Source organism: Rhinolophus sinicus, chromosome 3 (assembly GCF_057876585.1).
Source record: "Rhinolophus sinicus isolate RSI-liver-muscle chromosome 3, RSI-T2T, whole genome shotgun sequence".
NCBI lineage: Eukaryota > Metazoa > Chordata > Mammalia > Chiroptera > Rhinolophidae > Rhinolophus > Rhinolophus sinicus.
Window position 1 is genome coordinate 128,830,641 of NC_142503.1, and position 15,234 is coordinate 128,845,874.

At 41.4% G+C, this 15,234-nt stretch overlaps 1 protein-coding gene and 1 non-coding gene across 4 annotated transcripts in view; both read left to right on the forward strand.

Annotated features, from left to right (window-relative positions):
• Nucleotides 1-15,234, forward strand: part of LOC148758628 (uncharacterized) — a 438,105-nt gene that overhangs the window by 29,770 nt on the left and 393,101 nt on the right. The gene's annotated exons all lie outside the window — the stretch shown is intronic.
• Nucleotides 1,373-1,478, forward strand: LOC148758629 (U6 spliceosomal RNA). The gene has a single exon (XR_016020977.1). It is a non-coding gene; the product is annotated as a U6 spliceosomal RNA (small nuclear RNA).

Sequence of the window (15,234 nt, forward strand, 5' to 3'; positions counted from 1 at the left end):
GGATTTATAGATGATGTAATACAGAATTGTACACCTGAAATCGATGTAATTTTACTAACAATTTTCACCCCAATAAATTTAAAAAAAAAAAAAAAAAAAAAAAAAAAAAAGAAAATACTTAGTTTCCATCAGTCCTCTTTTCTCCTAAAGGTGTGTGAAACCTAGATGATTTTGACTGGTAGAAGAGACTTGAACAAGGTCAAAATTCAAATGAAGACCAGAGATGCAGTTATTGGAGCTGCTGGTGAAACATCTTTCTGCAATCCAGGCAATCTTCTTTTGACCTCTTCTTTGGCCCTGACTAAATCAAGTAGTCAGCATTATGCACTTGAGTTGCTGCTTTGGTTGGGTGGGAGAGTTTTAGGCAAGCCCTTGTCATTTTGTTTTATCTTTTCATTTTAAAGTAGGGAGTAGATCCAAGTGGGACTATTGTGAAGGGTAAGTCATCCATGGCTGTAACATACCAGCATTATCAGATGTGGTGCAAGAATGTAGGCAATTTATCAAATCTTTGTGGCAGCTTCTGTGACCACAAGGGATGATGTTGGCTCAATTTAGTATCTTTAAACTTAAGTATTCACCTCATGCCAAAGTATGTAGCTGTGTTCTCTCATCTGAGGTCGTTCATTTGGAAATCAAGAAGGATGAGGCATCATTTCTTTAAATAAAATATTCCCTTTCATTACATCTGTGTCTTAGTGATCCCTAAAGCTGAAATTCAGTTCAAAGATTAAAGTCAATAATTATATATGAAACACTTATTATGCAACCCACTGTGGAAGTTGAAGATGAAACGGATCAAGGATCCCTGCCCTCAAGGGGTTTATAAATTAGGAAGGGCAAATAGGAAGTATCCACACAATCATGGAAAAGGAGAGAACACATGAAATGACTCAAAAGAGGTAAGTACTGACATGGTTCAGTTATATCCTCAGAGGGAAGTTTGCATTGGAGATATAAATTTGGGACTCATGAACACATATATGGAATGTAACGCCGCAAGCATGAGTGAGATCACCTAGAGACAGATACAGAAAGGGAGAGGGACCCAGGCAAGGGCTCTGGGTGCTCTATAGTTAGAAGCCGATAGAAGAGGAAGAGCCAACAAAGGAGATGGAAAAGGAGAAGACAATGGCGTGGAGAAAAATCAACAAAGTGTGGCTTCTCAGAAGCTAAGCATGGAAAGAGTTTTAAGAAGGGACGAGGGGCCAACCTACTAGTACTCTGGTGAGAGGTTGTATGACCATCAGCTATTAATTCCTGTCTCCTCTTATCTTAAACTGGGAAGTCCGTGAGGGCAAGGCCCATGTTTATTTTGCTCACACTATGTACTCAATGCTTGGCACAGAGTAGGACTCGACATATATTTGTTGTGCTCTCTTCTGCAGCACGTACTCTAAACTGGGAACAATACAGAGAAGATTAGTGTGGCCCCTGAGCCAGGGTGACATGCAATTCATAAAGTGTTCCATATTTTTAGTTTGGCTCAAATAAACTCTCATAAAAAAAAAAAAAAAAAAGATGTACAAAGGAAGGAAGGAAAAAAAACAAACAATAGGAAGACATAGGGAATGGAGCTTGGAATCCAACTTTTATCCACCAACTTTTAGTAAAATTAGAAGCAAGAAGGAAAAGTTCGTTGTTTAAGCTATTGAAATATTGGCACGGTTTGTTACCACAGTAGAATTGAATGATACAAAGAGGAAAATGTGCAAGACTGATAGGACTGTGACAGCTGTTTCTTTTCAGAGCTTCCAGAAGAGCAACAACCCCAGAGAAGCAGAAAATAGAATGGCTCCATTTATAGATGAATTTTTTATACCTCACAGGAGAAAAGTTGCCTTGCTCTGACTAAAAACAACTCCATGAACTGAAACAACTCAATCAGCCTAGATAAAGATTTATAGATTTAGTGTAGGCTCTAAGGTGCTGGCATATCTGAGAAGAAATCTCAATATTTCAAGCTAAATGAAATCGAAGAATACACAGAACTGGAAGTTCACGGCCAGTCCCAGAGGCATTATTTTCCTCCCAGTAGAGCACATTACATTCTTAATAGTCTCCCCAGGTCTCACAGTTCCCATTAGCAGGATGGGCAGGAGGCCAGTGTCCAGGAGCACCAAATTCTGAGAAATCCCAGGTTTGGGAGCGTTCTTAAATAAGACCAAAAAGTTAAAGGGCACGATCATTTTCCAAGGAAATAATGTTCTCCTTTCGCTCTCCCTTTCCACTTTGTTTTTCTTAATTCTTTATCTTCTTAACCCGTACCACTACCATTTAGCTGGTCTGTTCTGTGGTGTGTACAATAGTAGCATTTTGGAAATCTCGAAGCTTTATTTGGCAGGGGATTTGCTGCATCTGTGGTCAGGGAACCCCTGTGAAAGCCCCACATAAAGAGACTAAATGTGTCTAATCTAGGTTCAATATTTTTGCATCAGTTCCAGTTTGTTTGTTTGTTTGTTTGTTTAGACTGAGAACATCATACTCAAAGGACTGTGTGTGTGTGTGTGTAACTGTTGGTGATGCTCATCTTCCTTCCCAGGTCATCTTAGGAAACCTCCAAGCACATGTTACCTCAGGGGAGCAAGTGTTTTCCCTGTTATGAGCTCATGTCACCTGTTATGAGCTTATGTCACCTCTACTGAGGAGCTTTCCCAGCTCCAGGTGATCATTTTCCTCTCTCTGTTCTCATAGCTGTTTGCTCCTTTCTCTGTTAATAAGTCTCTATTTTCACGTCTGTTTTGCCCACTAGAAAGAGCACCTCCAGGACAGGAATTGAGCTTTGTGGTTTTTGTAACTCAGCACATGGCACAGCACCAGGAATATTGTACATACTCAGTATATTTTTGAGGGATGAGAACATGCATCCCCATAATTATAGACGTGTGTATTTAATGATATAGCTACTGAAAATATCCACACAAAATCTAAAACACCCAAAGGACTCATCATATGCCCAGCCAGGAATCGCTGAGAAAATAATCATATCAACCCCTCTGATTTCCTTATAGCTGGCCCGCTTCTCTGGGCGGGTTTTGCTTACCTGTCCCCGGGTCCCTATGTGGGAACAGGCTTAGAAATATGGAGGATCCTTTGACCCTCTCAGTTGTCCTGTGTGCCTAAAGATGGGTTCTTGAACATGTCAGACAGCAGGAGAACGGGTGGAAATCACTGGCCTCTGAGAACTCTTAGCCTCTAGCTCACTCAAAAGTGGCAAGACTTGGGGCCCTACTGCAGTTGAGAGTCAGTGATAATCACCAAATTCTGGGAAATCCTAGAATCTAGGAGAGTCATTCATTTATTCATACAAATACATTTATGCAATTTGTTAGGTCAAGAATAAGCAAAAGCAGACACAGTCCTTGATCGCTCAGAACTTACACACTCGTGAGAAAATAGACATTAATAAAATTAGTAAAATATTACAAACTGATACATGAAATCACATTAAAAAAAACCTAAAACGAAAAAATCTGAACTTGTTGGGAGATCTTAAGATGTCTCTGAAGAATTGTGTAAACTTTGATCCAAAAGATGAGTAGGAGTTCAACAGGTGATGAGGAGATAGGAAAAATGTTCCATAGGGACGGAATATATATGCAAAAGCCCTGGGGTGGGAGGGTGCCTGGTGCATTTAAGCAACTGGAAGAAGGCCTGATGACAGGAGAACGGAAAATGAAAAAGAGAAGGGTAAGAGATATTGGCAGCAGAGGTGAGAAGGGGTCAGACTGTGCAGGGTCTTAGAGGCCACTTTAAGGATTTTGGTCTTTTGCCTATAGCAATGGGAAGTCATTGAAGGATTTTTAATCAAGGGCACAGCATGATCATACTTGTATTTTGAAGAGATCTCTTGGCTGCTGTGGGGAGGACATATTGGAAGACTCCAGGGACCAGCTAGCTTATTCAAAAGGCTAATGAAATGATTCAAAGAAGAAAATGGTAGTTTGCACCAAGGTGTGGCTATTGGAGGATGGAGAGAAGTGCATGAATTTGAGACAATGATATTATTGTGCTAGGGAAACTTAGGGAAAGACCATATTTGGAGGGAAGATCATAATATAAATCTTGGAGTTGAATTGAAGTACCTTGGAGACGTCCAAGTGGACATGTTGAATAGTCAGGTGGACACATAGATGTCAATTCATGTATTCAACTCATATTTATTGATTACCTATTACATGCTAGTCACAGTATTGAGAATTATACAGACCAGAAAATATTAAACTTGAATTCTCTTCTTGAGGAACTTAAAACTTGTGAGACAATGGTTGAGGGTATTGGGTATAGAGAAGTGAGGGTTTGGGATGTTGGCTATGATAGCTGTCTTCAAATATTTGAAAAAAATGAAGGTAGAACTTAAGTCCATGTTGTTTAGAATGTGCAACAAATACCAACATGTAAAGTTATTAGGGGAGCAGAATTTCATTTGGTGTAAGAAGTGATTAAACATAACTGTCTTTGAAAATATTTGAACTGAGACTGGATGATTATTTATTCAACCAATATTTAATGAACACGTAAGTTGAACAGAGGGATTCTTGCTTGACCTTTAAGATCCCTCTGGCTTTCAAATTCAGTGATTCTAATTTTCTGTTTAAGACTTTAGTTGTTCAGAATGAAAGTCACAACTTAGATTCCCTGTGTCCATGTCCTTACTTGGGCCCTCCTTGTATACACCCTGTGTACTTTCAGGATGCTGCAATGAGTAACTTCTTAAAGGTTGTGACACCTTCAGAATGTACAGTGCATGATAGAAATTACATTCCCTTCCTTGGCTGTCTGTGGCCTCCTCTGATGCAGAGGAAGAGGGCTACTCTGCTTCTCTCTTTTTCTCTTGCTCTCACTCCATAATACCATGGTTCCATGATGTTCGATGACCTGTTTGTAAGTGCAGCCAGTCTATGGCACTGTTTCTGGACACAAGCTATGTTCCACTTGCTGCCTTTGATCAATCATATCTTCCATTTCTAGTCTCACAAGATGCTGAAGGTCTCCTTTGCTTGGGAGCTTGGAGGAAGTAGCATTCCGATTACATACACCCTGACACCCTGAACCTAAGACTATTTAGAGGATGGATGAATACGCTCTGGGATTTTTCTTCACTTCTCTGAACTCTTTTAAGTGAGCCCTTTTCATGATGGACAAAAATCACACAAAGCAGGATAATAGGGATAATAATAATGTGAATTTAATCAACTTCAATTGCTTCTACTAATGCAGTGGGGAAGAACACAGACAATTAAAAAATGTTAGCTGACATTCATATCATTCATTTGGCTTTGGGATTTCTGTAGAAATCCCATGTCCATTCTATGCTACGGCCTTTGGTGGCCTGAGCTCCATCTGTGTCTGAGGCTCCAGATATCATATAAAAGACTTTCTCAATTTCCTGCTGGCAAGCTCAAGTAATTTCTCCAGGCCTTTAATTTTAATTCTTGTTTGGTTTCCATTTTCATTGTTTTGTGTCCAAACTCTCTCAGGTTGCTGTTAGGCGGTCTGGCTGCTTTCCCCCACAATGCCTCTCTTCCTTGGCTCCAGGTTCTGCTTTTCATGCTCACCCCATGCTCATCTCAGGTTCTGAGTTGTTCCACCCCAATATGGGGAAGACCTACATGTTATCATCTATCCTGCAGGAGAAATGAACAACTAGAGGCATACACTTTTATCTCCCATCCCTTTTCTTCCCAGTTAGATTTAATCAGACACTCATAATTCATGTTCTTCCCCCCCCCCCCCCCGGCTTGATCTTGAGTTAAAGGTGTATGGCACAAGGTCGTGGGTTGCAGTGATAATCCATGAAGGTCACATGGTGTGGTAAAAAGTATATTGGCTTAATAAATATTAATTCATTTCTTAATCTGCTTGTGGATGAAGGGGAAACGGTCATACTGAGAATTTATGTAATGCCTTCTTCCAAGGAGCCTACAAGGACACAATGGTACTTCATTGAGAATATTTATTATATTAGTAACACACATAATCTGTAACTTGATTTGAGGATGACTGATTGCTTATCATGAGTCCCACACCTGGCTGCACAACAGAATCCCTTCAGGAGCTTTTTATAAATACAGATTTTTGGGTGGCATTTGGGAAAAACTGATTTATATTTCTCCACATCTATGAAAATTTTCAATAATGATGGTTTCCCTAGACCAATGCCTCTCAAACTTTAATATGTATATAACTCACCTAAGAAGTCTTGTTAAAATGCAGATTCTGATACGGTAGATCTAGGGGGAGCATGAAATTCTGCATTCTGACAAACTTCCAGGTAATGCTGATGCTGCCTACCCAGAGACACACTTGGAATAGTAAGATCTTAAACCAGAGAGGGAGAGAGGAGAGGAAAGGGGAGGGTGGTTGCATGACCTGGGAAGCTTGAGCTCCATGCCCACACCAATTCAATGAGAACCTCTGGGGATATATTCTAACCACCGGTATTTTCAAAGAATTCTCTCAAGTGATTCAAATATATAGTTAGAATTGAGAACCATTGTTCAAAAGATGCCTTGATCACATCTAATGTCCATTTCTCTGTAGTGAGGGTCGGAGAACCTGGGCACCTCTTCCTGTTACTACAAAACCCAACAGTTCTTTTGCTGCTTACAGCAGAATTTCCCAAAGCATGTCCTTGGACAGCTTGCATCAGAATCACTGGTGTACTTGTTAGTAATCCATGTTCCCAGGCTTTCCCCAGAGGGACTGAGTTAGATCTTTGCAGCCTCAGCTCGGGAATCTGATTGGAAATCTCTCCAGGTGTCTTGCATGCAAAATGAAGTTTGAGAAATACTGGCTTGTAAGGTAAAGTCAAATCTCTTTAGCCTTGTAGTCAGGGGTCTCTAAACAAATAGGTCTCAACCAGAGGTTTTAAGCCATTTCTTTCCCTGCTCTATTGCATTAATCCCCTGTGGTAGGCAGCCTCTAAAATGTCCCCCAATGTCCCCTACCTCCTGGATTCATGCTCTCATGTAATCCCCTTCTCTTGAGTGTAGGCTGTATTTATTGACTCACTTCTATTGAGTAGAATATGGCAGAAGTGAGGGGATTTTACCTCCAAGATTAAGTTACAAAAAGACTGTACCTTTCAGCTTGAATGCCCTGTCTCCCTTCAAGTGCTTTTTATAGGGAAGCCAGCAACCATCTTAAGAGAAGCCTTATGAAGATGCCTACGTGAGGACACAAAGCCTGCCAACATCCACACAAGTGAACTTAGAGTGGATCCTCTTCTAGTCAATGCTTTAGGTGACTGTAGCCCTGGTCAACATCTTGATTGCACCCTGATGAGACACCCTGAGCCAGGGGACCTAGCTAAGACACACTGGGATACTTGACCCATAGAAACTGTGAGATAATAAATGTTTTGAGCCTCTAAATTGTATGGTAATTTGTTATATAACACTAACTAGTACACCCACCTTGAAATACCCTTTCTCCTCCTTCCCACTTATGCAAGCCCCACGTCTTTGAAGCCTTAACTGTCCTAAGAAACTTTTCTCATAGTGATTGTCCTTTCATGAACTCTTAGAGCACTGTATATGAAGTCAATAGCACTCATTTTTAGATAGTATGTGCTTTTCTGTATTTGTTTGTAGTATTTAATTATAATCTCTAATGCTCTGTCTTTAAAATAAATTGTAAAAACATTGATGAGACTGGAACTTAGAATGGAAGTTGACTTACAACTATTTCTAGTCCATGATCTATCCCAATATCATAAATACATTAAGTGCTCTATAAATAAACATGTGACAAAGATGATGGTTCATTGGAAGGAATATTGAGTAGAAGACATCAAGAGAGCTGTCATTCTCACACTCCTGTCTTAAACTCCTACTCTGCATCTTAATGCCTGAGTTTTAACCTCATCTGGAGAGAGGATTCCAGAAAGATAGATACTTGAGCAGAGACGCAGCGTTGGCCACTAGAGCCAACAGGATAAGCACACTCCCTTGATGATGATGAAATGTGTGTGTCTTTAAGCCCTCCTGCCTATCCGTCTGCTCAGAGGGCTCCCCCAGGCCTCGGCTCCCTGTCGTCTCAGATACTTTGGGCTCACCCGTTTCAACTTGGGACTGGGGGTCTATTCTTTTTGACTCTGTTAATTCAGGACCAACTCAGAAATGCCACATTGACACAGGTATTTGTCTCTGAGGTCTCTCTCAGCAACCAACATGAAGGAAGCCTGTGTGTTTCCCCTCCCTGGCCATCCCCGTGGGCCCTCAGGACTCCTCTGTAGCTAAGGGAGGACATAAAACATTCAATACCTGAAATAGTTATGGGAGCATTTCAGAAAATGACTCTATTCATCCTTCTTCACAGAGTAAGAGTTAAAGCTATCTCTAATAGCTTTGGAAATTTTGATTAGGATGGTAATGGAAACCATCCTTGCTTTATCTAGTTTATGCACATGAACGCTTTCACAATAAAGACTCTGGAATGAACTACAGCACTCATGATAGTGGAAATTCTGTTCACCTCAGCCGCCTCCACAATGAAAGAGCCTTCTTAGTACTGAAAGTTGTTTTTTCAACCTTTCCTTAGGAGTCTGAAGAGACAGGTGTGGGGCCCCTTGGTCTTTCCGCATAAAACCTAACAGCCTTTTCTGCCCTCTTTGGCTGATAAAGAAGTTCCGTCTCCACCAACTACAAAGATAAGGCCTTGCCCCAACTCAGTGGGACTTACATGTCTCTTATCAGATGTTGTGTTGAGGTTATCAGATGGCCTCATCTCAGGCATGGTGCGCATTTTAGCCAAAGAGGGTCTCTAATTCAACCTGCCACCTTGGGGTTCTGAGGCGGTCAGAAGCAGGACGGCAGCACTGTGGATATCACACCCGCAGTAGTAAGTCCCGGCATCTTTTGTTGCTGCTTTCAGAATGTCAAGTATATATTGACTTTTTAAAACATCGACTTTCCCTTTGAAATTACTCCTTATATTGTCACCAGAACTGTTGCTTTGTCTGTATACCACAGTCAGGGAGCTATCTTCATTCTTCTTATACCAGCTCATTTGGTAGTTCTTCAAGTCCGCGCCTGTTATTGTACAATAGAAAGTGGCAGTCTTTCCAGCTAGAACAGTCAGAGTTTTGGTGACTGGTTCCAAAATTATATCCAACGACACCCCTGAAAGGGAAAGCTCTAAGTTAGAGAGGCTGTAGAGAACTCCCTCCACCCCAAGGGGATGCAGAACCATGTCCAGCAGTGGTTCCCCTGTTAGCACTCCCAGCAAATTGTTCCTGCAGCACCTTTCCCTGATAGTCAAAGGCCCAGCAGTGTCCTTACCTGCACAGAGAACGGTGAGGCAGAAGAGGGGACGGGTCCACTGCATTTCTGCGCAGGAGGTGATTGCGGTATGCTGCCCCTGCCTAGATCAGTTGCTGTCTGCCCAGGAGAAGTTTTGTCCGTTACAAAGGTGGTTTGGAGTTAGTCACTTCCTCACAGAGAGGTGTGACTCGCCTGCAAAGTCACAGGTTAGGCTGTTCATTCAATACACATGGGCTAACTACCTATTGCAAGCCAGATACTATGTGGGAGACAGAGGTGAAAAAGACATGGCTTCTGCTTCAAGGAACTCAGGTTTTGGGGAGACAGACATAGAGCAAGTGTTACACAGGTGTGTTAAGTGCTAAAAGAGGTAGGTCTGGAGGAAAGAGCTGTTTCTGCCTGCCCTACACAGAAGACTATCCTGAACAAAGCTGAGCGTTGAGTAGGGCTCTGTCTGGAGGGCATTCCTGGGAGAGAGACTTGCATGAGTAAAGGCTCGCGGGCATTAATTTTCAAGCGATGGTCATTCTACCTCCATGTAGTTCCTGTGCCAGTTCCTTCCTCTCTGGCCTCTGTTACCCCTGCCTTAGTCTGAGCATTCTTCACCTGTTGCCAGCTATTGTTATACTATTCCAAGAGGTCTTCTTGCTTTCAGACTCTCCGCCTTTTCATCCATTCTCCAAGCAGCCATCATGCTGATTTTTCTTCAGACTGAAGGAGATTAGGTAGCACTTCTGCTGAAATTCTTTTAGTAGCTCCCTTTGGCCTCAGGGGAATGTGAAGATCCTGTGTCATGACCATAAGATCTCCTGACCTGATTCCTTCTCCAGTCTCACTTTTGGCCACTTCCCCACTTGCACTCAGTATGTCAGCTGCACAAAAATACTTGCAGGTTCAAAGATGTATTAGAGTCTTCATATACCCGGCGTTTACACTGGACGCTCCTTCTTCCTGGAAAAACCATACCTTCCTTCTCCTTCCCTCTCTACCCCCACTGGAGGGATGTGTCCCCTGGGGCTCCCTGAACTTGTTGGGTCATGGTACTTATCACCTCTATTATAATTATCTGATGATTTGTGGGGTTTTTTCTGCATTGGACTTTTAAGTTTTTTCAGAACAGTGACTGTGTCTTAATTATATTTGCGTTCTCAGTGACCAACCCAGGGCTTGTCAACATGAGCAATGTAGCAGATATTTGCTAGTCCAAACAGGATTTCTGTCTGGAACCTCCTAACTCTCAAGAATCCTTGTGGATTACTCATCTAGTGAAAAATGGGATTAGAAAAGGAATCCAGGCCAAAACCTGGGGAAGCTAGGTCTTCTACTGATTGTTGTACATTTAGTGAGAGGTAGGACACACTGCAGCAGTAGCATAGTTCCCACCTGGCTAAAACCTGCTTGCAGTTGCTGTGGCTAACATTCTGATGTCATCCATCAGTGCCTAAGTGGTATCACTACCCACATCACCTATGTGGAAAAGGAGCATTGGCTTTGCAGGTCTATTAGCCCTGGGTTTTGAATCTTGCTTTGCAACTTACCAGTAGCTGGGCAGGTTACATCTCTGAATCTTGATTTCCTCATCTGAAAACAGGGTCATTGTAGTTAAGTTGCAGAGGTGTTGTGAGGTTGAAAGGAGAGAACACACGAAGCATTTATTCCTGTGCCCAGTACCCATTTGTAGCCCCACCACAGATGTTGTTCTTTGCCTCATCTCTTCTGCTTTGCCATGGTTGGGTTAGTGCCTAGTCAAAGCTCCTTATCTGAGCCTCAGTCACCAGGGGAGAAACAGAGCTTGGAATGTCAAGCCTGGCACAGAACATTCCTCTGAGAGAAGGAAGTATTGGCTGAGCTGTGTTAAGCTGTCTGTAGGAACTTGAGCAGGTAAATGTATGAGTTGAATGGAGTTGTGTCAGAGATGAACGGGCAGTATCAATAACTTCTATGCCATTAGGCAAAGGATGGAGGCCACATATGAGCTAGAGCCCCAGTTTTTGTCCATCCAGGATGAAGAAAGAGTGGGCGGACTTGAAGAAGCACAAAGACGCCAGGGTCAGATCAATTCAACCCATACTGGCTACTATGTGCCTAAGCCTAGTGCCATTCTCTCTGAAGGTCTCTGCCATGCTGGGTCTTTGGTATCAAATGTATCCATAAGATCATTAGAGTATCAGAGGGAGAGGATGCCAGAACTTCTGATTTTCCCTTTAGTTGGCAGTTTCAGGACCTACTTTCCCTTTGATTTGAGAACACATCCAGTCTTTCCCCACTCCCTTTGAGTTCTTCGGGTAAAAATGATAAATTTAGTGAAAGAAAGCCCTTTCCTTGCTTTATCTCCCACTCACGACCCTCAAACTTCACACATAAAGCTTTAGTGACAGTGGAGTCAGACTCTGATGTGTGCCGTGATTTATTTCTGTGTCGGCCTGGCAGTTATCAGATGTTTGCCCTGTTTCTGGTTGCTGTCTTTGCTCTCTGGTTCTCTGCTCTGGTGCTGGCTGGTTGGACAAGCAACTGAAGAACAAGAATGGAAGTGAACGAAAAGAGAAGAAACTGCATTTCTATTTCCCGTGGTCAGGATCTCAACTGCCTGGTGTCCCAGGACAGCTTTCAGTAAATAGTGGTTCTTCTTGGTCTCTTTGATATGGGCTCAAAATGCTCACGTGGCTGAGATGACTTTGTTTCTCTGATATGGTTTTACTGAAATGTCTGAGCCCCACTAGTTGTTTTAAAGCAAACATAAGATATTTTTGGAAATTAGTCAGGAATTTCAATGGGTGTCAAGGAAAATCACAGTGTCATTTGTCTCTAAAAAGATTTTGGCTGCGAATATTCCATCTGTGACTCACTTTCCCAGCTGTGTGGCACTGAATGAAGCAGCTGCCAAGCAAAACAAGACAGAAGCAAGTTGGGACTTTTTTGAGTTGTAATACTGTTTCTGTTACTGACTTGGGACTTTGGGATGTATATAAATAAACTTTTCCATATTTAGTCTCAGCTCAGTAACTTTAAGATGTTTTCCTGGCTCCCATCACCCAACTCGTCCTGAAATCTAAAGGTCCTAATTCCAATCTGAACTTTCCCCCTGGAACACTCCCATAATTATTGCAACCAAGTACTTCTCTTGCTGTCTCACATGTGTCTGATTTGGTTCCTCTATTAGGCTGTAAGCCCCACTACAATGTGAAGTCCAGAATGGTAGAAAGCTTGTACTACTTGCCTCGGGATCCTTGGCTCTTGGCACGGTATCTAGCACATAGTAGACACTCAATATATATTATTGAATTAATAATGAGCCATGCTAATTATCTACTTTGAGACTTAATGGATACTTGATGAGCACTTGTTGAATAGTTTAACCTTCCGGCTTACCTTTTTTTCTATGACTGTTCTTCAAGGATCACATGGGGAAATTGGAGGGCTTCCAGTTAGATGATAAGATGGTTGAGACAGATACTCTCAAATATATTGTCAGTTTCACCGCAGTTTTCATTTTTGTTCCTACAGATCACTACCAGGAAACCCGCTCTTGAGCAGTGCTCTTTAGTCAATGATGACTTTGTTCTTCTTCTTCCAAATTTTCATTTGCCTTTGATATTAATAGGTTTTGAAAAGGAAGAATGAGTATTTGTCTCACTGAGACTCTTTGCATTGTGGAATCAGAGACTTGGGTAACAGAGTCACAGAGACTCTCCTATTTCCCTATTGCATGTGACATGGCATTGGTCTTTGAACTGTGGCTCTGGGGAGGAATCACTGAATAGGCAGAGAATACAGCAGGGTTACTGGAGTTGTGAGTGTCCTTTAGGAAACCTGAGTCTTCCAGTTTAACATTCAGCAATTCAGGTGGTGTTTCACCAGTAACCCCGAGGTGACCTGGAGAAGAGCAAGCCCAGGATGAAAGTGACTCACTCATTCACCAAACACTTTGTGGGTCTGTGCCTGTCCCAGCAGGGTTAAGACTTTGAAATATGATCTCCAAAGCCAAATTTTGCAAAGAAGCCTTCTCCACTTCTTTAACCCCCCAAAAGCTCCTGTTTTGTGTGCTTCTGTGCCCTTTAAGGGCTGCTCTTGAGGGGCACAAGTGCTGATGAGTCCATATGTTGACTGCAAATAAGAAAGCTAGCACGACAGAAGGGGATGAAGGTTGCCACTGATCTAAAGCAGCAGGAGACTGTGTATTTTCAGAAGAGAAAATAGAGAAGACAGTCCTACTTACACCTAGTTCTCAGCTCAGCAGGTCACACCAAGGAGTTTCCAGGGCTGGTTCCTTGAATAATCAGAGGCCAAAGTGGATGTGTCTTTGCAGAGCCTATGCAATTCTGGAATCTTGGAATGATCTTTCTTTGACAGTTTTTTAGGATATCATAAGGTCAGGTGTACTTCGACTTAATTTGTAGTCGTGGAGGTGGGAACTTTTTCAGGTCATGTAGTATGCCTGTTACATTGATAGAACTAGTTTCTTATTTATAATTATGTTTATAAACAACTTCAGTTTTATTTTCGGCTCAACATTTATAAATTATTCCACTATCCATTTAATGAGTAGGGTTACTGTTGTATTTTAATATCCCATAAAGTCTATATTTGCTTGTTTTATTGGGGGCAAGCAGAAATTAACTTTCCTCTGGATTTATTTTTTCTATATAGGAAGCCCTTAATAATTTTTCAGCATCCAGTGAAAAGGTTCTGAAGGTCTTTTGAATTGTATTTCTCCGAATTTCCATTGATATTTAGTTCTTACCAGATGAGATACTAATGTATAAAAGAATGTTTAATTGTCCCAGAGATTTCTTATCAACAAGTTCCTGAAGGCCTAAGCCAGCCCAATAGAAGGGTTGTGGATATGAAGTAGTAACCCTTATTATGATATCATCACCATCAACAAGAGTAGCGCATATTTACTGAGTGCTTCTATGTGCCAAGCATTGTTCTAAGTGCATTACCTGTATAGTTCACTTAATTCTTGCAAAACTCCTTTAAAGGTAGGTAATATTGTTATCATTGTTTTATAGATTCAGAAAGCAAGGCAAAAATTAACCTGTCCAAGATCATATAGCTAGTGAGTCAGTAAGTGGAAGATCTGGAATTCAAAATGCAGGAAGTCTGGCTTTCAATTCTGAACTATAATCATTAATACTATGCTACCTAGTCTATATATATCTATCTCTCTATTATCTATCTGTCTGTCTATTGTCTATCTATCTATCTATCTATCTATCTATCTATCTATCTATCTACCTATCTATCTATACTAGGCCTTTATATATATAAATATTTAATATTTTTTCAGGCTTTTAGAAATGTTGATAGGTTTTCAAGGTCTGTGATTAAGTTGTTAATTGTTGGCTTTGATTTTGTATGTGTGTCCAATTCATTTGTCACTCTGGGTATCAGGGATTGTGCTTTTATTTGTCAGGTCAATGATTCAAGTAATTCAATAGGATTTAATTTTCACTGCTTATGGTTCAGCAAGATAAAAGTGAGGAGGCACTACTTGTGGAATACATTTATTATCTGAGAAGTGCTTGTTTGGTATCTTTGTATCCCCACAGCACTTAGTTTGTCAATTTGTAGACAATAAGAGTCTCTTAGTTTGGAATGAATGAATTGATGAGTTTGTGGAGAAAGTTCAAGATGACACTGAACACCCTCTGTCTTGTTGGATGGTCCTCTGAATTTTCTGTACTGAGCTTGCTTGAAACTTACAGCTGTTGTTCAGTGTGATATCAGCATGCATCATGGCACCCATAGTGCACAGTTGTAAACAGCTTTGTCTCTGGCTGCACATGCATAATGGTGAAGGTCCTGGAGAACAACTCTCTGTCCACAGACAACTGCTGGAGTTCCAATTTCATGGTGGCTTGAAAGGCATGGTAGATACAGGAGAGCCTTTGTTAGCTGTCTGCAGATACCAGTACATAGAGTCTTAATTCCCATCAGGAAGGTCACATAGGCATTGGAACTTCAC